The sequence below is a fragment of the Cricetulus griseus genome, chromosome 2 (genome assembly GCF_003668045.3).
Source record: "Cricetulus griseus strain 17A/GY chromosome 2, alternate assembly CriGri-PICRH-1.0, whole genome shotgun sequence".
In the NCBI taxonomy this organism is placed as follows: Eukaryota; Metazoa; Chordata; class Mammalia; order Rodentia; family Cricetidae; genus Cricetulus; species Cricetulus griseus.
In genome coordinates this window covers 148,457,133-148,479,332 of record NC_048595.1, presented here as the reverse complement: position 1 = coordinate 148,479,332, position 22,200 = coordinate 148,457,133, and the positions used below count along the sequence as shown (strand labels likewise).

The 22,200-nt window shown below is 38.3% G+C and overlaps 1 pseudogene; it reads right to left on the bottom strand.

The window, feature by feature from the left end:
• Window positions 1–6,550: 6,550 nt before the first annotated feature.
• LOC100768083 lies at window positions 6,551–7,470 on the bottom strand (annotated as a pseudogene).
• Between the last annotated feature and the right edge of the window lie 14,730 nt (window positions 7,471–22,200).

Below are 22,200 nucleotides of genomic sequence, written 5' to 3'. Positions count from 1 at the left end.
TCATGAAGAGTGAAGAAGCATTCCTTTCTCTACCATCCTCTCCTTTGTTTGCTGTCATATTTGTTGATGAGAGTCATCCTGACTAGGGAAAAGTAGTATCTCAAAGTAGTTTTATTTGAATTTGCTTAATGGACACCTTAATTTGTGTATTATGGTTTATTAATAGTCTGTTTCACTTTCCCCTAAGCTTGCTAGCAAATTTGATGCATTATTCAAAACCTTAAAATTTATGTACTTTTATAAAGGCTTCAAGCTGTTTTTATTTTAGAAAAATTTAGAGAAACTGAAGATTAGCATATGTAGTCTTTGTACACTATTAATGTACACATATGTCCCACACACACATACACACACATACATACACATACATAACTATACCATGCTCCATAGAATTCCCTGGAGGAAAAAAATCTTAGCAAGTATTTTTACCTTGCGATAATGACAGAACTCAGCAGAAACATTGAGATTTTTAATATATAAGAAAACTTGGAGAGTTGGAGGTCACTTGTTTCAAAACTAGGATCAAACTGAGGCCCCCACTTTCCAAGCCTACTCGCTCTATTGTATTTTGTGGACAGTAATAAACAGTTGTTACTCAGAGAAAACTTTCCCTAAAATACTTCCAAAGAAAGATGAAGGTAACAGGATGTGCAACCCTGGATATGTTACTTCAGCATGGGATTGTTTTGAGCTAAGACATCTGAAAACACACAAGTACAATAAAGAAGCAAAGACTTCTATAAGAAAGATGTACTGGCTACCTGAACCAGGAAGATCATTTGAAAGAGGGAAACCCTGGCCCAGTGGGATCTGGATGCTGACCTTGTTAGAACAGCAGTCTTCTTTCTTCTCATCTGCTTTAATTACTTCTAACACATTGTGTCTTTGTTCAGACTAGCACTGCACCACTAGATCTTGCCACATGTTCTAGTTTTACTTTCCTGTAAAGGCTCCTGTGAACAGACCATGCCTCCGTGCTCTTCTCTTGAAAATCTTCCTTGGGTCAATTCAGTTCTTGGGCCCAGATAGAGACAATACAAAAGCAGAGGTTGGGGTTTGCCTCCTGCATAGTCTCTCTTGATTTTTCCTATATTGTATATGACTGCTCCAAACTGCCCATTAAAGTTCATTTAAATCCTAACTATATGACAGAATTTTATGAATCTCAGTCCTTTAGTGTTCTGCATTAAAAATCTATGGAAGGGTAAGAGCTTTGTAAGTGAGCTTTGTGGGATGATGGTTCCTGAATTCATGGAATAACTCTTGATAAATTGTATCTCCTTTGCAGAATAAGCAACTCCTCCACTAAAACCTAGCCAGCTCCAGACAGTTTCAATTTTCCATATGTCCACAATGTAGATTAGCTAGAATTGAGCTCTCTCATAAAACTGAGTTTTAGGCCACTCCTAGCAAAAGCCATTTGCAAGAATAATCCCAAAGTTCTATCTCTGGAAGACCTTTGTCATCTGAGGAAAATGAAGATACTGTCAGAATGTTTGCAGCCATCCTTTTTCCAAAAGCTTTTGTTGAATTTGCTAAAATAGTGATTTATGCCATTCTGACATAGTTTGATATCACAGCTTTGTGTCATTGGTCTTCCTAAAAGAGATTCAGGGAGGCACATATCTAAGGGAATTTCACAACACTGTAAACCTACCAGTGTAGGGAAACCTGTTCTTTATTTTGTTAGCATCTGTGGACAGCTTTCCAGAACCAGAGGTGCCTTTTCCTTAAAAGTGGTGAAGTATCAGGAAACACAGCTACTTATACAGACACCCGATGAAGAACTGATGATGAATCTCCAGCCAGTTTTCACACAGATTTTAGTATGCTGTCTTCACTGTGCCTAAGCTAAAGTTAATTGATGGGACCCTGTACAGAAATACATGTTTGATATATTTGAGAAGATGGGTTCCCCAAAACATGATAGAATCCTTTCCTCCCAACCTTATTTTGACCAATTTATGATGCTAATCTTGTCATAATTTATATTATACAAATTTAAAATCACCTGACAAAGCCACCTTGACACATCTCAGAGATGTTCTGTGATTCTCACAGCAGTAAGTCCATATATTCTCATATGTCATTGTTTTAGTTACTTTTCTGCTGCTACAATAAAACATGACCAAATGTAACTTATGGAGGAAAGGGTTTTGTTGGGCTTGCATTTTCAGAGTGATAAAATTCTATCATGGCATCATAACAAGTGGCAGGCATGGAAGTGGAAAGTATGAGCTTACAACTGTAACCATAAGCATGAAACAGAAAGAGAAAACTGAAATTTTGGTCAACTAATTTCACAGAAGTATATTCATTGAACTATATTTTATTCCTAGGGACCTCTCTTGCTCACTCATAGTCATTTCCACCTGTTTTCAATGCTCAAGTTTATGGCTATATTTTAAATAATAAGTCATTTTATCAATTAAATATAAAATAAATATGATCCTATTTAAGGTATAGGCAATCACAAGGAAAGGACAAAAGAATATATAATCCACGTGAAGAATATGGATTATAGAACACATAAATCAAAGCTTTTAAATTAGGTGGAAATATTAAAATTTAACTTAGTTTGTAGCCTTGGCTCATACATATTTTAGTCTCAAAGAAAGCTGTATCACATGCATTGATCATATCCATATAGGATAAAAACTTTTCCATCACTTTATAATATCCAATGATTTCTCAGTAGAGACTCTGAATGAAGTATTTTGGAATTAGATACATACATATGCATAACCTCAATTTTTCATTAAACATCTAGGTTTTTTTAATGAGACTATGAGTTGAACTGATGAATCAGATGTTTTTTATTCAGTTCTTTATTAGAACTGAATTCCAGTAGAAATCCTTGTAATATCCTTCTGTTTGGGATAAAAAGGGTATATGATAAAAGGACTGTTTGGGGTTTCAATATCTTGAAAATATATTTTTCTTTTTTTGGTGATGGTGAATTTTATTTTTTCCAGATTTTTTTAAATTTGAATTAGAAACAAGATTGTTTTACATGACAATCCCAGTTCCCTTCTCCTTCCCCTCCTCCCTTACCACCCTCCCCCAACTAAAGTCCTACGTATCACATATCCTTTCTGTTCCCTCTGGATGGTGAGGCCTTCCATAGGGTCTATCATATCTTTTGGGATAGGGCATAGGCCCACCCCCGTGTGTCTTGACTCAGGGAGTATTCCTCTATGTGGAATGGGCTCCCAAAGTCCACACCTATGATAGGGATAAGTACTGAACTATTACAGGAGGTCCTGTAGATTTCCAAGGTTACCTCAATGAAATCCATGTTCCTGGGGTCTGGATGAGTCCCATGCTAGTATCCCAGCTATCAGTCTGGGGAGCAATAGTTCCCCGATGTTCAGGTCAGCTGTTTCTGTGGATTTCACCAGCCTGGTCTGGACCCCTTTGCTCTACACTCATCATTCTTTGCATCGGGATTCCAGTTCAGTTCAGTGATAAGTTGTGGGTGTCAGCTTCTACTTCCTCCAGGTGCTGGATGAGGGCTATCGGGTGGCATATAAGACAGTCATCAATCTCATTATCAGGGGAGAGCATTTAAAGGTAGCCTCTCCTCTGTTACTTAGATTGTTAGCTGGTGTCATCTTGGTCACTCTCCAGACATTTCCCTAGTGTCTGATTTCTCTTTAAACCTAAAATGTCTCCCTCTAATATGGTATCTCCATTATTGTTATCTTCTATTCTTCCCCTGACTCAAACTTTCTGCTCCCTCATGTTCTCTGCATCCCTCCTCTTCTTCCCTCTCATTCTTCTAGCTCCCTCCCCCTCTTCCCGTGCTCTCAATTTTCTCAGGAGATCTTGTCCCTTTCCCCTTCTCCAGGGGACCATGTATGTCTCTCTTAGGGTCCTCCTGGTTTACTAGCTTCTCTGGCAGTGTGGATTGTAGGCTGGTAATCCTTTACTCTATGTCTAAAATCCACATATGAGTGAGTACATATCATGTTGTGTGTTTGTGATTGGGTTACCTCGCTCAGAATGGTTTCTTCTAGTTCCATCCATTTTCCTGCAAATTTCAAGATTCCATTGTTTTATTTCTGCTGAGTAGTACTCCATTGTGTAAATGTACCACCTTTTCTCTATCCATTCTTCAGCTGTGGGGCATCTAGGCTGCTTCCAGTTCCTGGCTATTACAAATAGTGCTGCTATGAACATCGTTGAACAGATGTCCTTGTTGTATGAATGTGCTTCTTTTGGGTATATGCCTAGGAGTGGAATTGCTGAATCTTGTGGTAGACTGATTCCCATTTTCCTGAGGAGTTGCCATACTGATTTCCAAAGTGGCTGTACAAGTTGGCACTCCCACTAGCAGTGGAGAAGTGTTCCCCTTTCTCCACATCCTCTCCAGCATAAACTGTCATTGGTGTTTTTGATTTTGGACATTCTGACAGGAGTAAGATGGTATCTCAGAGTTGTTTTGATTTGCATTTCCCTGATGGCTAACTAAGGAAGTTGAACACTTTCTTATATGTCTTTCAGCCATTTTAGATTCCTCTATTGAGAATTGTCTATTTAGTTCTGTACCCCACTTTTTAATTGGATTGTTGGTGTTTTGGAGACTAGCTTCTTGATTTCTTTGCATATTTTGGAGATCAGCCCTCTGTCAGATGTGGGGTGTGTGAACATCTTTTCCCAGTCTGTGGGCTGTTGTTTTGTCTTGCTGACTGTGTCCTTTGCCTTACAGAATCTTCTCAGTTTCAGGAGGTCCCATTTATCAAAGGTTGATCTCAGTGGCTGCACTACTGGTGTAATGCTCAGGAAGCAGTCTCCTGTACCAATTAATTCAAGGGTATTTCCCACTTTGTCTTCTAATAGGGTTAGGTGTAGTGGGTTTATGTTGAGGTGTGATTATTCCCCTGGTCTGCCTGGGCTGGTGGATGGAGGCAGAATTGTTTCTGGGGCCTCAGCAGTGTTTGGGTGTGTTGGATCCAGCTGCTGAGTACAGATCTGGTGAGCAGATCCCTGGCATCAGATGTTGATAGACAATGTTTACTTTACTATAACATTTAGCAAACAATAAGCTTTGATCAACAGCCATAATTGATACCGTCTTTTAAAAATGCATTTTGGCTTCCTTTTATAAAATGTTCAAATTACAAAGACTCACTGAATGATTCTATTTTTGTAAAGTAAGGCTTCCAGAATGGGCTAGGAATCACTGAGATGTGTGATTCTGTAATTTCAATAATAATGTAGTCCCTTTCTGACTTCCTGTTCAGCGGCCATTGCAGTATTTCTAGGCATGGCTAAACCCTCATAGTTAGCAAATGAATTCTCTGCATGTAGCATTTTTGGTGGAAAAGGTTATACCCCAATGGAATCAAGTCCCTTTGGGAGTTCCTCCCAGAAACTTCTACTTTCATTCACTGGCCAGAATTTTCACATGACCACCTATAGCTACAAAGGATGCTAGGACATGCACATTTGCACCTGGCTTTATACTACATCTGTGAAAAGCAGATTATATTGCAGAAGGAGAACTGGAATAACAGATGGAGTAGACATGAAATCGTGTGACTATGAGCAAAAGTCAGAATAAACAACAGGAATGTTTCCTCCATACACTATGATGGATTAAACAACAACAATAAAAATGCCAACGTGGAATAATCTTTTTTTCATAGATTTTCATCTAATTATTTGTTGCTAGGTTAATTTATGGTTTATTATTTTCTTTTATTTTCATGATAAGTGAAATATTAAAACAGTTTGCAATGCCAGCTCTGAAATAAAAACATTTTGGCAATAACCATAATTGGACCATACTTATTTATAACATAGATAAGCACTTTTGGCAGGTTGTCTCATAGTATGTGACATAGTTAGTGGAATTTCTCTCAAAAGTTAGCTTTGCATACAGCATTCCAAATATTTCTAAGAAGAAATGACACCATTCAGTGGTTCCTCTACACTGCCATGACAAGGTGTTCCAAATGCCTGTGTCATGAAAATAGAGCACTTATAAGTAATCCCCTTAAAATGAGTTGTGCACATATGTGTATTTGCATTAAAGTTAATTAGCTAACCACAGCCTGTAACTTACATCTGTATGCTATGTGTTTATAGAATAGAGCACATGACATAATGTAGATTTTGGCCAGTAATAATATTTTCTTTCCACAAACATCATCTGAAATGATAAAGACAACATTCACATGAATGGCTCTCAGTAGGTAAAAATCATTATAACCCACACTTGCCAATGCAATTTTAATTCCATTTTGTTGCTCAAATATTTTGAGAGGGAAATATATGGCTCTATTATAAGGCTCAGTATTTCATTTTAACAGGAAAATGACTCTCAAATATCAAGGGCAAAAGACCAAGAAACACTCCAGTTGGAATTGACAAGGCATGTGTGAGAAGCTGAGTTGGAGCTGGGGCTTGTACTGCAGGTAAGCCTTTCTGAGAGGACCACCAGGACCATCGTGATCCCACAACTCTGCCTCCTTGTGCCCACTTCTAACACATTGAAACAGGGAATTTCACTAAAAGCTACATTACTTTTTTTTTTTTTTTCTTTCATAAGAAGGCTTTATTTGCAGGGGAGCAGGAATTTAATCAAACAAGCCAAATCCCATGTCATCATCTGACTCTTCGGACTCTTCCTTCTTCTAGTCCTTCTTCTCCTCTGCAGCGGGGGCAGAACTAGCAGCAGGAGCTGCAGAGCCAGGGGCAGCAGAAACAGCCACAGCGCCACCAGCAGGCACACTAGCAAACTTGCCAATACCCTGGGCGATGACATCCTCAGTGTTTTTTCCATTCAGCTCACTGATGATCTTGTTGAGCCAGTCATCGTCCACCTCAATGACCACACTGTCTAGTATCTTCTTAATGTCTTTGGCGCTAGGAGATGAGTTGCCCCCAAGGGCGGCAAGCAAGTAAGAGGCGATGTAGTGCGTGTTGGCTGCTGCGGACAGGCCTCACACATGCGACCTCGTCGGCGTGGGCCAGAGAAAGCGCTACATTACTTTTTACTTTTTAATGTCTCTTTCAAAAGGCACAGAGTTCCTTCTCTGTTCCCTTGCATATGACAATATGGAGCAAAGCCCTGTCATATCCCCAACATGGGAGAACTTTGCTTTCTCTGGTTTTAATCAAGTGGTGGGTATATTGTCAGTGATCTTTTCAATATGTCCTCCTAGGATTCCCCAACTGCCATTAGCTCCATTTCCAGATACTTTCCCAAAAACAGGCCTTCTCACTCCCTGAGGGGGCTTTAAATACTCGCTGTATGTTTTCAAGAATATAAAATACTCCCTCATGCTAAACTTCTGTGGATGGATGATGTGAACAGAAAAATTTAAATTTAAATCTTAACTTTTAAGATTTTAAATTTTATATGTAAGAAATAATTGTGAGTTTAGTAATCCCATATCTGTCAAAATCCCAGATCTCACCATGAACCACAAGGTTTGGGAGGAAGTAGAATATTGCAAGCATTTTGCTTGTGGGGCCTATTGGTCTGAGTTTGTGCTTTTATTAATTAAAAAGATGTTATGTTAAACTGTCTTACTCTCAGAACATGGTAAGAAATCAGGTCAGTGTAGACATTTCAGTCTTGAAAAACTAGATGATCTGAGTGACACACAGAATCAGTTTATACTGAAGAGGCATAGGACCCTGGGAAAATTGAAAGGATTAGGATAAGAAATACAGTGCACACTAGCCTAACTGCAAAATTGTGACCTTGAGAGGGTTAAGGGATCAGAGCAGGAAGGATTCCAGCAACGTTCTTCTAAGGGCCTTCTTTCACTGTTCATCCGATCCTTGCTTGGTGAAGTTGGAACAGCTTACCCTGGTGGCATATGCAGTTTATTTTGCAATTGTGATAAGAATCGTTTCTCTTAAGTCTTTGCTCGGTGTGCTTCCCTTACACCAGGTGTCCACTTCAATGCCATTGCATGGCTTGTGTCTTACTTTCGTGAAGCTACAGTAGATTTGGGGTGTGAGACCAGAAAGAGACAATTGTAACAGCTTTCTGGAACCTCTGAAAAATGCTGCTTTGACTCATAATGAGTTTCTCATTTCTGGTGGTCTATATAATCTTCTTTGGGGGGGGGGAGGCTGGCTTCAAAGTCACAGAAATCGACTTGGCCCTTCCTCATGAGTACTGGACTGCAGTCATGTGCTACCACACCCAGCTCCATTTGGTAAGAAGTAGCCTGTAAGACTCAGTCTAGTATCTATAGAAGAGCAAGGTGATAAACACAAATTTGTGTGCATGTCCAGATGCTAAATGAAAACTGCTTGCTTTTGTCTTTGGTAGACACATATTGAATATCGCCAGTCTAAAAAGCTGATGGCCAAAATGATAAAACGTTCAAACTTTTTTGAGGGCCAGTATGTCTCAAGTGGAAAGTTTTAGACATGATCTCATGTGACAGCTTATAGGCACACAGGAAATATTGCATAACATAAAACCATTGTATGAGATTAAAGAAAAAAAACACAGACACACTCAAGTATTGAATTCTACATATACGATGTATGTAGTATTTGAATTATACATAAATTTGAAGGTTGAACCTGAGCATGACCATTAAGATATCTCACTATGAATGTATATGTAAATATTTCAAAGTCTTAAACAATTCAAAGTACACACTTCAGGTCTGAAGCATTAGTAAGAGATGCTTGGCCCACATCACTAGGATAGTCTAGGATTTATCGCCAAATTATAACTCACTATGCCCAGATTCAAATGTTAGTCTTAAGACACATTCAGACATATATATAAGACATTTAAAATGCTCCTTTTCTTTATTAATACCCTATATTAAAAGGACATATTTTCTTTTTTAATTATTTTTTATTTTAATTAGAAAAAAAATTATTTTACATGTCAATCTCAGGTCCCTCTCATTCCCCTCCACCCCTGCCCCCCCAAACTAACACCCCACCTATCCCATACCCTTTCTGCTTCCCAGGGAGAGTAAGGCCTTCCATAGGGGGGTCTTCAAAGTCTGTCATATTCTTTGGGATAGGGCCTAGGCCAAGACCCTTGTGTTTAGTTAGGCTCAGGGAGTATCCCTCCATGTCCATTCTTATGCTAGGGATGAGTACTGATCCACTTCAAGAGGTCCCAGAGATTTCCAAGGTCTACTGACCGACACCCACATTCAGGGGGTCTGGATCAGTCCCCTGTGTGTCTTGGCTCAGGGAGTATTCCTCAATGTAGAATGGGCTCCCAAAGTCCACACCTATGATAGGGATAAGTACTGAACTACAGGAGGTCCCATAGATTTCTGAGGTTTCCTCACTGAAACCCATGTTCCTGGGGTCTGGATCAGTCCCATGCTGGTTTCCCAGCTATCAGTCTGGGGACCAAGAGCTCCCCGATGTTCAGTTCAGCTGTTTCTGTGGGTTTCACCAGCCTGGTCTGGACCCCTTTGCTCATCAGTCTTCCTTCTCTGCGATTGGATTTCAGTTCAGTTTAAGGTTTAGCTGTGGGTGTCTGCTTCTACTTCCACCAGCTGCTGGATGAAGAATATACGATGGCATATGAATTAGTGACCAATCTCATTATCAGGGGAGGGCATTTAAGGTATCATATCCTCTGTTGCTTAGATTGTTGGTGTCATCTTTGTAGCTCTCCAGACATTTCCCTAGTGCCTGATTTCTCTGTAAACCTATAATGTCTCCTTCTATTATATTATCTCTTATCTTGCTTTCTTCTGTTCTTCCCCCAACTCAACCTCCCTGCCCCATCATGTCGTCCTCACCCCTCCTCTTCTCCCCTTCTCATTCTACTAGTTCCCCCCCTCCCCAGTGCTCCCAATTTGCTGAGGAGATCTTGTACCTTTCCTCTTCTCCAGGGGACTATGTGTGTCTCTCTTAGGGTCCTCGTTGTTTACTAGATTCTCTGGCAGTGTGAATTGTAGGCTGGTAATCCTTTACTCTTATGCCTAAAATCCACATATGAGTGAGTACATACCATGCTTGCCTTTTTGTGACTGGGTTACTTCACTCAGAATGGTTTCTTCTAGTTCCATCCATTTTCCTGCAAATTTCAAGATTCCATTGTTTTTTTTTTCCCCCACTGAGTAGTACTACATTTTATAAATGTACCACATTAAGGACCTATTTTCTTAACAGATCATGTGTTATTTAACTAGTCTTTACTGGATTTTCTGAAGGTGGCATTTAATTATTACAGTGTTGGGGATAAATATTGGCTAAGGAATATAGCATAATTATATATATATTTACATATATATTTACATTTATATATGTAAATATATATATAATTATGCTATATATGATATATATATATATATATATATATATATATATGAAACCTTTACCCCTAAGTACTATTATAAACCGGTGAAACTTGTGAATTGTAATAGTTACTTTTTAATAGCTGTGACAAAATTACCTTGCAGAAACAATTTAAGAGATGAGTAAATTTAATCCTAACTCTTGCCTTCAGAGACTTCCCAGTCTCCTCACCAGGTCCACTGGTTCTGAGTCCATGCAAGGTAGATTCAGAGTTATGTGGGGAAGGACACTGTTTATTTCATGGGAGACAGAAAGCAAAGCTAGTAGATCATTGAGAATCTGATATAAGTTCCATAGGCACGTCTCCAGTGGTGTGTTTCCTCCAGTTGGCCCTGCACTCTAAAGATTGCACAGCCTCCCCAAACAAGACTCCAGCATGGAAGCAACTCTTTGACACAAATGGCAGGTGTTTCATCTTTAAAACATAACATGGATTAAGTCTCCAATTTTGTTTTATGCTAATACAATAATATAAATACATACTGAAATACCAAAGGACACAGCTCTTTAAGAACTTTCCAAATTTTAGATTAAGAATGAGTAAAAATATAGCCTGCTCTTGAACTTTTTCTAATCTTCAAAAGTCCTCATCATAAGAGTGATCATTACAATTAAACTGCTATACTACCAAGCAGACTCCTTTAACAATCTGTCCCTGAAATTGCATGTATATTAGGACATGTATTTACTGGCATGGCTGCCAAAAGGATCATTTTGATTAGATTCAGGGAAAATGATCGTATGACAATATATACACACATTAATACTTTTTACCTCCCGAAGAACAGTTTTGATTATTTCCAATGCAGATTTGAGGTGATTATATTATTATTATTATTATTATTATTATTATTATTATTATTATTATTATTAAAGCAATTACAAATCCTTTTACTAACACTTCCATTGAGGAGCCCAATACTGTTTTCACTTTGAAATGAAGTCCAGAATAGAAACATATCTCTGAATCTTAACCACATGTCAACTATGAACTGAACATTTATAGTTAGTCATATTACTTATATTGAAGTTGAGGAAAGGAAAAATAAAGTTAACAACTTTGCAATAGAGCTATAATGTGGGTAACTTGAATAAACCAAGAGCCAAATAACAACTGAGACATGTCACATTTAGCCATCCCTTGGCCGTGATGTCAGAGAATCATAGTAAGTACGTAACCCAAATGATGCTAAGTAATCTCATTCACTGATGGAATGCTTGCAGCTGAGTGTGAAGATTGTTTTGAAGTTACACCTCTGACCTCAGTTATACCTCTGACCTCAGTTATACTATATCATTGTTACTTACTGTGTGAGAATTAGTATTAATTTGCAACTTGACAAGATCTATAACCATCAAATAAATAAGCATCTATGCATGCCTCTAAGGAATGGAAATAGAAAATGGGAATGAGTCTAAGACAAGATCCAGCAATTCCACTCTTAGGCATATACCCAAAAGAAACACATTCATACAACAAGAACAACTGTGCAACAATGCTCATAGCAGCACTATTTGTAATAGGAACTGGAAGCAGCCTAGATGCCCCTCAGCTGAAGAATGGATAGAGAAAATGTGGTATATTTACACAATGGAGTACTACTCAGCAGAAAAAAAACAATGGAATCTTGAAATTTGCAGGAAAATGGATGGATCTAGAAGAAACTATTCTGAGCGAGGTAACCCAATCGCAAAAAGACAAACATAAAAATGTGGTATATTTACACAATGGAGTACTACTCAGCAGAAAAAAAACAATGGAATCTTGAAATTTGCAGGAAAATGGATGGATCTAGAAGAAACTATTCTGAGCGAGGTAACCCAATCGCAAAAAGACAAACATGGTATGTACTCACTCATATGTGGATTTTAGACATAGAGTAAAGATTACCAATCTACAATCCACACTGCCAAAGAAGCTAGTAAACAAGGGGGTCCCTAAGAGAGACATACATGGTCCCCTGGAGAAGGGGAGAGGTTCAAGATCTGCTGAGCAAATTGGGAGCATGGGAGGGGGCAGGGAGCTAGGAGAATGAGAAGGGGAGAAGAAGAGGGATGATGAGGACATGAGGGAGCAGAAAGTATGAGTCAGGGGAAGAATATACAATAACAAGAATGGAGATATCATGATAGAGGGAGACATTTTTGGTTTACAGAGAAATCAGGCACTAGGGAAATGTCTGGAGATCTACAAAGATGACACCAGCTAACTATCTCAGCAACGGAGGAGAGGCTATCTTAAATGCCCTCCCTTGATTATGAGATTGATGTCTGACTTATATGCCATCCTATAGCCTTCATCCAGCAGCTAGTGGAAGTAGAAGCAGACACCCATAACTAATCACCGAACTGAACTGGAACACAGATGCAGAGAAGGACCAGTGAAGAGCACAGAGGTCTAGACCAGGCTGGTGAAACCCTCAGAAACAGCTGACCTGAACATCCGGGAACTCTTGCTCCCCCTATCCCAAAGGATATGAAAGACTCTGATGACACCCTATGGAAGGCTTCACCATCCAGGGAGAGCAGAAAAGATATGTGACAGATAAGGTATTAGTGGGGGGGGGTAGGGGAGGACGAGTAGAAGAAGGGAACTGGGATTGTCATGTAAAACAATCCTGTTTCTAATTCAAATAAAAAAAAAGTTGGAAAAAAAAAAAAAAAAACGATGACCCTAAGCTTCTGGGGACAATTGGTAGGAGATTAAAATTTAAAGTGATATGTTGGACTGGAAAATGTCTCAGTGGTGAAGAATGCATCTTACCCTTACAGAGGACTCACAGGGCAGTTCACAAACAATTGCAATTCCAGTTCCCATAGACTTAATGCCATCTTCTGACATAAAAGACCACTAGGTACACATACAAGCAAAACATTTATATATGTGTGATGGCTGCTCTTGTTTAGCAACTTGCCTACATCTGCAATTAACTAAAACTCCAAAAACCATGAAGGGCACACCAGTGAGGGAATTTTTTTTCTGCTTGATTTAAAGTAGGAAGATCACTTCTAATTAGGATGTTGAGGTAGGAAGACACATTTCTTTAATCTGGGCCACACTTTCTGCTGGAAGTCTATATAAGGATGTGGAAGAAGGAAGTTTTGCTCTTTACCTGCTTGTCCTCACCTTGCTAGCAAGTCCATTCCTTCACTGGCATTGAGGCCTACTTCTTTGGAATTCCAGAATCTACTGAAGACCAGCTGATTTGCCCAGCATCATGGACTGAGAAACTTCTGGGTTCTTAGACTTTTGGTTTACAGCCAGCCACTGTTGAATTAGCTGAACCACAGCCTGTAAGTCATTCTAGTAATATGTATGTATGTATGTATGTATGTATGTATGTATGTATGTATTATGAATGTATGTATGTGATTCAGTCTAGAGAACCCTGACTAATATAATATGTAAATTTTTAAATCTAAAAAATAAATCTTTAAAAATTAAGAAGGTTATAGTTTTGGTATCAAGTTAATAAGACATAGACTTGTTATACTTAATACTGATTATTAAGTTGACAGTATCTAGAATCCCCAAGAGACAATCCCCTGAGGGATCAATTAAATTTGGTTAGCATCTTCAGACTATAGTATTGTGAAAATTAACAATATTATGATTCTCTGCATGTCACTAATGATACAGAGGGAGAACCAATAAAGATTGCTTTATAATAACCCTCAATCTGGATGCTTACTGTTTTTATTCCACAGAGGAAGAGACTGGGGAATATCCAGCAAGGCTTGATGTTCTCATTGTAGCCCTCTATCAGGAAATTTGACTTTCAGCATTTCAGTTGTCATGACACATGAGCTTGCCAAAGGACTTTCTTAGAGGAGACGAGGGGTTGGTGGGAGCATCCCTGCTGAATCTCAGCAAAGCCAGGTTTGCCAAGCTGAGGAAGGAATGTTTCCAACGCCATCTACCTGCTTCTCTGAGACTTGGAAACTCTGTAGACATGAGAAGCAGTGCTACCCTTATCATTTCCCGAAAAGCCTTTTGCAGTAGCTCTGCTTACCTAACCCAGAACAAGGCTGAACCTGGTGTGTCCCACAATAAAAATGTCCTCCATTAACTACTTCCCACTTCTAAGCTTAAACCTCATCTGCAGTCCCAGTCCCTGAAATAATGCTGAAAGGTACCATCAGGGGCAAATGACAGCACTCTGGCCACCTCCACCTGCAGCCTCTTTAAAAGTCCGATAACTACCTATGGTTCTCCAGAACACTGAGTTGAAGACTCTGAAATAGAGGGAAGAAAAGAGAAGAAAAACAGAGTAGAGAGATGGTTCAGTCCGTAAAGTGCTTATTATGCAAGCAGGGGGATCCAAACCCAGTCTTCATCACCCTCATAAAAATCAAGCCTATGCTTGTGATTCCAGCACTGGTGGGTTGTAGAGGTAATGTGGAGATAAGATGATTACTGGGACTTGTGGGTAAATCAGCTTGGCTGAATTGGAAACTTCCAGATCTCAGTGAGAGACCACACTCTATAAAACAAGGTGGTCAATTCCTGAGGTTGGATTCTTGACTCCATATGTATGCATGCACATGAGTATCCCATACATATGAAAACATAAACATTCATGCACATTCACACTGACAAAAAAAAACAAGTTATTTTTTTTTACAAAGAGAATATCTGTATTCATGTCTGTGTACAAATCCTTGCCCCATGCCAGCAAACAGATTAAGGGTGCTTCTTAGAGGCTGAAAACATAGTTAAGTATGTATTTGCCTCTTAAGAGTAACTAAGTGAACAATGGCATTCTACAGTAGTAAGTGATGAAATAAATAATGCATGGCACTCAGAAGATGCAGAGGAGATGAGTATAACTCTATTGCCGATAGCATTTACTTAAGGAAGACAAGAAAAATCAAAACATAGGTCCTACCCAGAATACATGCAAGCAAAATGTGAGGCACATCCAGAGACATGAATGTGATTCAGTGAAGGAAAGTAAGTGATTCTGAATCCATAAAACCCTTCATGGAGAACTAAAGACGAATTACTTTAAGCAATGCATGCAGAAGGAAAAGTAAATGTTAATCCAGTGCACATAATAAATGTGTTTGGATGAAAGTATTATGCTCTCAGATCTTGCCTTGGTTCCCTCCACTGAGTGTGCACAGCAAATGAAATGGCATATCCTTCTGCTATAAAATAAGGTAAGTGAACAAAATGTGTTTTGGAGTCCTCTTTGCTTCCTGTATCATCACAGCTGTAGTTAGACTAGAATAATAGACAGTTGCAGTTAAAGTTGCAGGCAAAGGAAAGCAATGTAGTACCTCATCTTTATCATGGCCATAATGGACAGGCCCCCTTGGGAATCAAAATAGGTGCGGACCTTACAGATCCTGGGAATTTAGAGATATTTGATGTTGAATTTATTCAAGTATGATGTTTCAGGGTAATACCCTAGCAAAAAATGAGTGAAGTTCATTTGTTCCAAATTTAAAAATAATAGTGGTCTAGCTTTCTTTTCCAGAATGGAAAAGGAATGTGCATATAGAGAAAATGAAAGTCAGTGAGACAAACTGCACAGAGATGATCATTCTCCACATGCCTACAAGACAGCTGTTTGTAATAAGGCTGGGCTTTAAGTTGATTCATTATTTTATTCAACTGACTTTCCTTTTGAACATACATCAAATAGTGTGAAAATGAATCCAGATGTAGTTGCTTCTTCAGCGTTGTTGGGAATGTATGAGCAAATGGAAGATAGATCATCTGATTATAAAAATAACTCAGGACTCTTTTCATGTTTAGAAATATCTGAAACAGTGTCACATCAAAAGTCTCAGTGTAATGCAAGAGACAGTTCTGTTCCTTATGCGAATGGGTACATGCACTAGCAAAGTCACTATTCACTGGAGATTTGTGGATTAATGCAGGATCATTCAATTTAATAGACTACCGGGAATGTGTATCATTGTCATGAGTGGCTAACTCTCATGAGAATGTTGCAATAGGTCTTTGTATACTGGGGTAAAAAGATTTTGAGACTTTACAGTAATTGAAGAGATCATTTATTTAATTATAGCTATTTTCACTATAATTTTAGAGGAAAGACTACACAATTACATAAACACTGAATATAATGTCTTAATTTGCATAGCATGTGGTTAAACTTACACTATAAAATAAACCAGAATCATAATTATATATAGTTTTGAAGTTAATACCTCATATTTCACTTAACATAACCATCTATCATTTTATTTGTAAATATTTTAGTATAACACGTTTTAGCCATTAATATATATTGCACTTGACAGAATAATTATTTATATTTCCCTACCCTTTTGAAAATATCTACACAGTTTAATGTGTTTGATATTTTGGAAGAACACTATTGGCAACACTTTTTAAATCTTTATTGTTAGATTGGTTTTGAAGTTCATTGTGAAATGTGCTGCTTACTGTTTGAAACCTAACGGGCTCTACTCCAAGAATCTGTCACTCTCTTTGAACTGCAATGGATACACATTTGCTGTTTAACCACTGGATCCACACTGACATGGCTGGTTGGTTCAGCACCCATTGCTAATATATTTCATACATCACCCTCTAGAATTCACACTTTCATAACTGCACATTCACAGAACTGAACTACTTTTTTGAAACTTCCGTGTTGTGCAGCGCCTCTTCACAAAAATAAGGAACATTTTTCACCTTAAAAATAAGAGTTGCTGGGGATAGCTGCACTTTGTTTTAAATTTTGTATATTTCGAGGTATGGTACACTAGTGGATATACATATAGAGAGGGGTATATTATGATGAAATGAGAAGAAGCACTTCCCTCATCTCAAACATGAGTATGTTTTATGCAAATGTTCCTTTCACATTCCTACAGTGCTGCAAAATGATTATTGCAAACAAGGATCCCAGCAAAACAATCCCTATCCCTCCCTGTGTCTCTGCTGTCTCTCCATCCTCTTCCTATCTCCTCCTCTTCTACTTTTCCCAAACTCCAATGAACTACTCCACTCTATTTGTCTACAAAACTGACTTCTGTGTTTTCACAAATGATTGACAGTGAGTGAGGTTTGTCTTTGGTGCCCATCTAATTTGCACATTTCCTTTTTTAAAATCCTGACTCTGATAAATAAACGTTCATTGTTCACATAGAATGGCCAGGGAAATCACAAGTGAACTGGTAAGAACCCAACTCTCAAAAGAATTTACAAGCAGAAATGGGATGCTGACACCATCAAATAGGTTGAGAGAGAGAGAGAGAGAGAGAGAGAGAGAGAGAGAGAGAGAGAGAGAGAGATTACTGTCAAAGAAACAGGTCAATTCAGAATAAGGAAAATCTGCAAAATTGTTAAGCACTAGATAGGAAACAAGGAGACTTTAGTGTCTTTCACGTTCTCTCAAATGTTCACTCTAAGCAAAGTCTACCTTGATTCCTTCATCAGGAACCTGAAAGGAATGAAGTACTTCTGTTAAACATCTACCCCTCTCCTCACCTCTAGGTGCTTGACTATGAACTCCTCCTGACCACTAGTTATTAGGGATGACCTCCCAACATCTTGATCCATGGCAAAGTCCTCCATGGATGCCTATGGTACTTATAGTAAGTTTTTATAAGTAAATCTTTGTTGCTACTAACATCTTATCTTCTGAGGTTGATTCTGTGAGGGTAAGCCATCACTGTGTAGACCTTATTTGTATCCCTGAAGTCCTGAGACTCCAGAGAATGTGCCAGAAGTTCTCAGTAATATTAGCCAAAGTCAAATTCTTTTGCAATTTGAAAGCATTTTAAAGTTGACAGCAAAATAATACAAATACTTGCTACAGATCTATCTCCTGTGTACTAAGAATAGGTGACAATTCTATAGCATTTACTGTGCATTAGCATAATGTGTGAGAATTTTATGTGGAATCTGTACTTTTATCAACAGGATCCAATCCTGGCAGCATCTTTGGAGTTTAGAGCCTTAGACCTAGAGTCTACAGCATTATCCAGCCTTATACACATTGCTCAGGCAAATCAGATGCTTCTTCACTATGGTTCTCCAAACCCTTCATTTATTTGATTTAGCTATTCGATGCTACTTTCTTATCAGTCCCATTGCAATAGCTTTCTGTCATTAGAGATGAAGATGTCAATATACCTGCAAATGTAAGTTGGTTATTGAAATTTATAGATCAATGCATGTGTTCTCTCCCCTAGATACCTTCTCTTTTTTCTCTTCCTCTCTGACCCACTCTTCTCCCACAGATTAAGAAAGGACACAGTGTCCACATTGCCATCTCAACATGCAGAGAGATGTATGGGAGATTAGAGCTTGGTGTTTATGCTTTTCGTTAGCTCCTTGAAATTATGTTGGCTAAACAATACAACCGTATCCTAAATCCAAACTGTTATTACTGATGATCTAAATATCACAGCTTATCATTATCAGGAGGTCTCTCATGTGAATCTAAGGAGGATCATGCAGCTGTCCCATGGTATTTTTGAAATTCTGGAGACCCATGAAAAGGATTTGCAGAAGTCCATTATGAAACCCATTCATAGAGAAGTGCTGCATTTCTTAGATCCTTTATTGGCCATGCGGTAAAGGCTTTTTCAACCTAAACAAAGATGTGTGTGAGAAATATAATCAGCAGAAATGAGTCAGAAGATCTGTACTTCAATTCTGACTGTGCTCATCATCTGGACATCATCAAGTTAATTATCACTTTAGGCCCCAGGATCTCTCATCATGATTAGCGCAAGAGTGACTTGTGGATGACAGCCTACAGCAATGCATAGCCCAGTAGCCATGGCCATGTGGGCATCCTGCCCTACATTCTGACAAGCTTTGGTTGTTCTTTTATAAAAGAAGCAGGATTTTTAAAAAGGAAAGTTCTCTTAAAAGACACTCAGAACAGCTAAAAATAATGTGTCATATGTTACATGTCAAAACAATGGATCACCTCATTTAAAAGAGAAAATGGACAGGTTAATTTGTGTGCTTCATATTAACAAAGCAACTAATTAGTGGACTCTCTTGCTTTTCATTTTGTGGAACAACACACAGCCTTTCAAATAATATGGGGAGCATGCCTAGTGTGTTATCTAGCTTGGAATAACTGTATAAGCTTTTGAAGAAATAGGACATATGCTCTAATTTTTCTTGCTTTAAAGTGAAACCAGTAATGGATAAATCAAGCAGTTGTGCAATGGTCCTCATCACTACTGCTCCTTTTACAGGAACCTTTGTCAACTTTCAAGATGAGATTATAAAATTAAATTTACTGAATAAGTTAGCCAACACTGCCTCTGCTTATTATAGAAAATAATCCCTTATCTATTATTTAGTTCTTTTGGTGTCTTCTAGAATTGTTTAAAAGCTCTCTGACTCAGGTTTATAAAGAATGCTTGCAAAGAAAATCATTGCAAATGTCATTACTTTGTGAATGCTGCCTATATCAAAATAACATTGTTTTATATGTAAGAAAATGGTTTGCTAGCTTGGTGTGCATGTTGATAGACATTGGTATAAATTTTTATATTTAGTTGTAACAAAAAAGAAAGTATTTTGAGTATTTGCATCACAAAGAAATGTTTTATGTTTGAATGGATTGGTATAGATTATTTATGTACTTTACAGAAGAATTACAATAACAAACATTTGGAGCTTTGGCTGTATGACTAATGATGAGCCAAAAAGTTAGCACAGTTCATTCCAACCCAAAAACTCTTCTATGGATGAGAAAAGAGAAAACGACTAATTTTCTCTCAAATTCAACCTTGAGGCAATGGCAGCCATCATGCTAGACGTTTTGGGTTCAGAATCATTAGCTTAACTGACTAATTTTTGCCGTGTTCTGAGAATGTGTATCTTCTTGTAACATCTAAGTTTTGTGTTATATTGTACAGTAGGGTGACTATAATAAATAAGAATGGGGAAAATTCTAGTTCTTTCAGGAATGGCTTTACCACCATCTTATACTCTATGATGCCAGAGGAAAACCAGGAGAGTCATTTCTATACAATAGACGCTAACAGCAATGCTTTGGGAATGATTGTGTTATCCCCTCACATTCAGTGACCACAACAAGGTGGATCTTCATTAGTGTCTGCCTGGCACAGCTTGCCTGCTCTTCTAATTAGGTCCCAAAATAGTTGGAAGAAAATAATAGGAGTTTTCTATATCTCATAAAAATGTAATAATAGTCTTCCATCTGCCCTGGGAGAGAATGCTCATTACTCAGGTGATGTTCTCACCATGTTTCATTCATAAGTTTTCATGCTGTTGTAATCTCTGTTTAACTGCCAGACTTAATAATTTTTATTTATTTCATTATCATCTTAAATGTGCTTCATAAATTTAACATTCAAATAAGATGTTGGTAATCTAGGTCAGGCACTGAACATTGCAAGTATTAATGGACCTGGATTAAAATACCACACTCTCTTTGCCCCTTGCAGTGAGAACAGGATGCCCTATCTAGCAGGCATTTCAGTAGCAAGACTTAGAAGTTTTCTGCTCTTATACTATCAGAAGCTGTTTTGTGCAATGTTTGTAGCAATACCTTCAATAACTGCAAATAGAGTGAGTCTTAAATTCTCCTTAAGATTGAGCATTCTTTGGGTAAATTCTCAAGAGTGGTATCCCTAGCTCTGTTCCCCAGTTTTCAATTGGGTTATTTTGTATTTCGATGTTCAGTTTCCTGAGTTCTTTATAAATTTTGGAGATAAGCCCTCTGTCAGATGTGGGGCTGGTGAAGATCTTTTCCCATTCCGTAGGCTGACATTTTGTCTTATTGACAGTGTCCTTTGCCTTATAGAGGCTTCTCAGTTTCAGGAGGTCCCATTTACTGATTGTTGCATTCAGTGTCTGTGCTCCTGGTGTACTTAGGAAGTGGTTTCCTGTGGCTATGTGTTCCAGGCTACTTCTCACTTTCTCTTCTATCAGGCTCAAAGTAGCCGGGTTTATGTTGAGGTCCTGGATCCACTTGGATTTGAGCTTTGTGCATGGTGATAGATATGGATCTATTTGCAATCTTCTGCATAATAACATCCAGTTATACCAGCACCATTTCTTAAAGAGGTTTTCTTTTTCCATTGTACCATTTGGCTTCCTTATTAAAAATCATGGGTTCATAAATGTGTGGATTGATATCAGGGTCCTCTATTCCATTGACCCACCTGTCTGTTTTTATGCTAATACCAAGCTGTTTTTATTACTAAGCTCTATAGCAGAGTTTGAAGTCTGGGATGGTGATGCCTCTGGAAATTGCTTTATTGTACAGGATCGTGATGCTAAATCATATACCACAGGGACATTTGCTCAACAATGTTCATAGCAGTATTATTCATAATAGCCAGAACCTTGAAAAATAATGGATAAGGAAAATGTGCTACATTTACACAATGGAGTACTACTCAGCAGCAAAAAAAAATGATGACCTCATATAATTTTCAGGCAAATGGATGGAACTAGATAAAAAAAAAATCCTGAGTGAGGTAGCATGGACTCAGAAAGATAAACACAGTATGTATTTACTCATAAGTTGATATTATATGTAAAGCAAAGGATAGTCAGACTAAAGTTCATAGCTCCACAGAAGCTAGGTAACAAGAAAGACACATGGATCATCCTGGGAAGAGAAATTAGATACCTACAGGGCACACTTCGGCAAGAGGGTAGTAAGAGGGAAGGAAGGGAGGATGAGAACAGGAGGGAATGAGATGACCTAGGTAGGGAGGGATGCTGTGGAAGAGCAATGGAAAAGATACCTTAATAGAGAGAGCCACTATGAGCTTAGAGAGAAATGTAGTGCTAGGGTAACTCCCAAGAATCCACAAGGAGGATCCCAACTAAGACTCCTAGCATTAGAGAGGATGCCTGAAATGGCCTATCCCTGTAATCAGATTGATGAATACCCTATCATCATA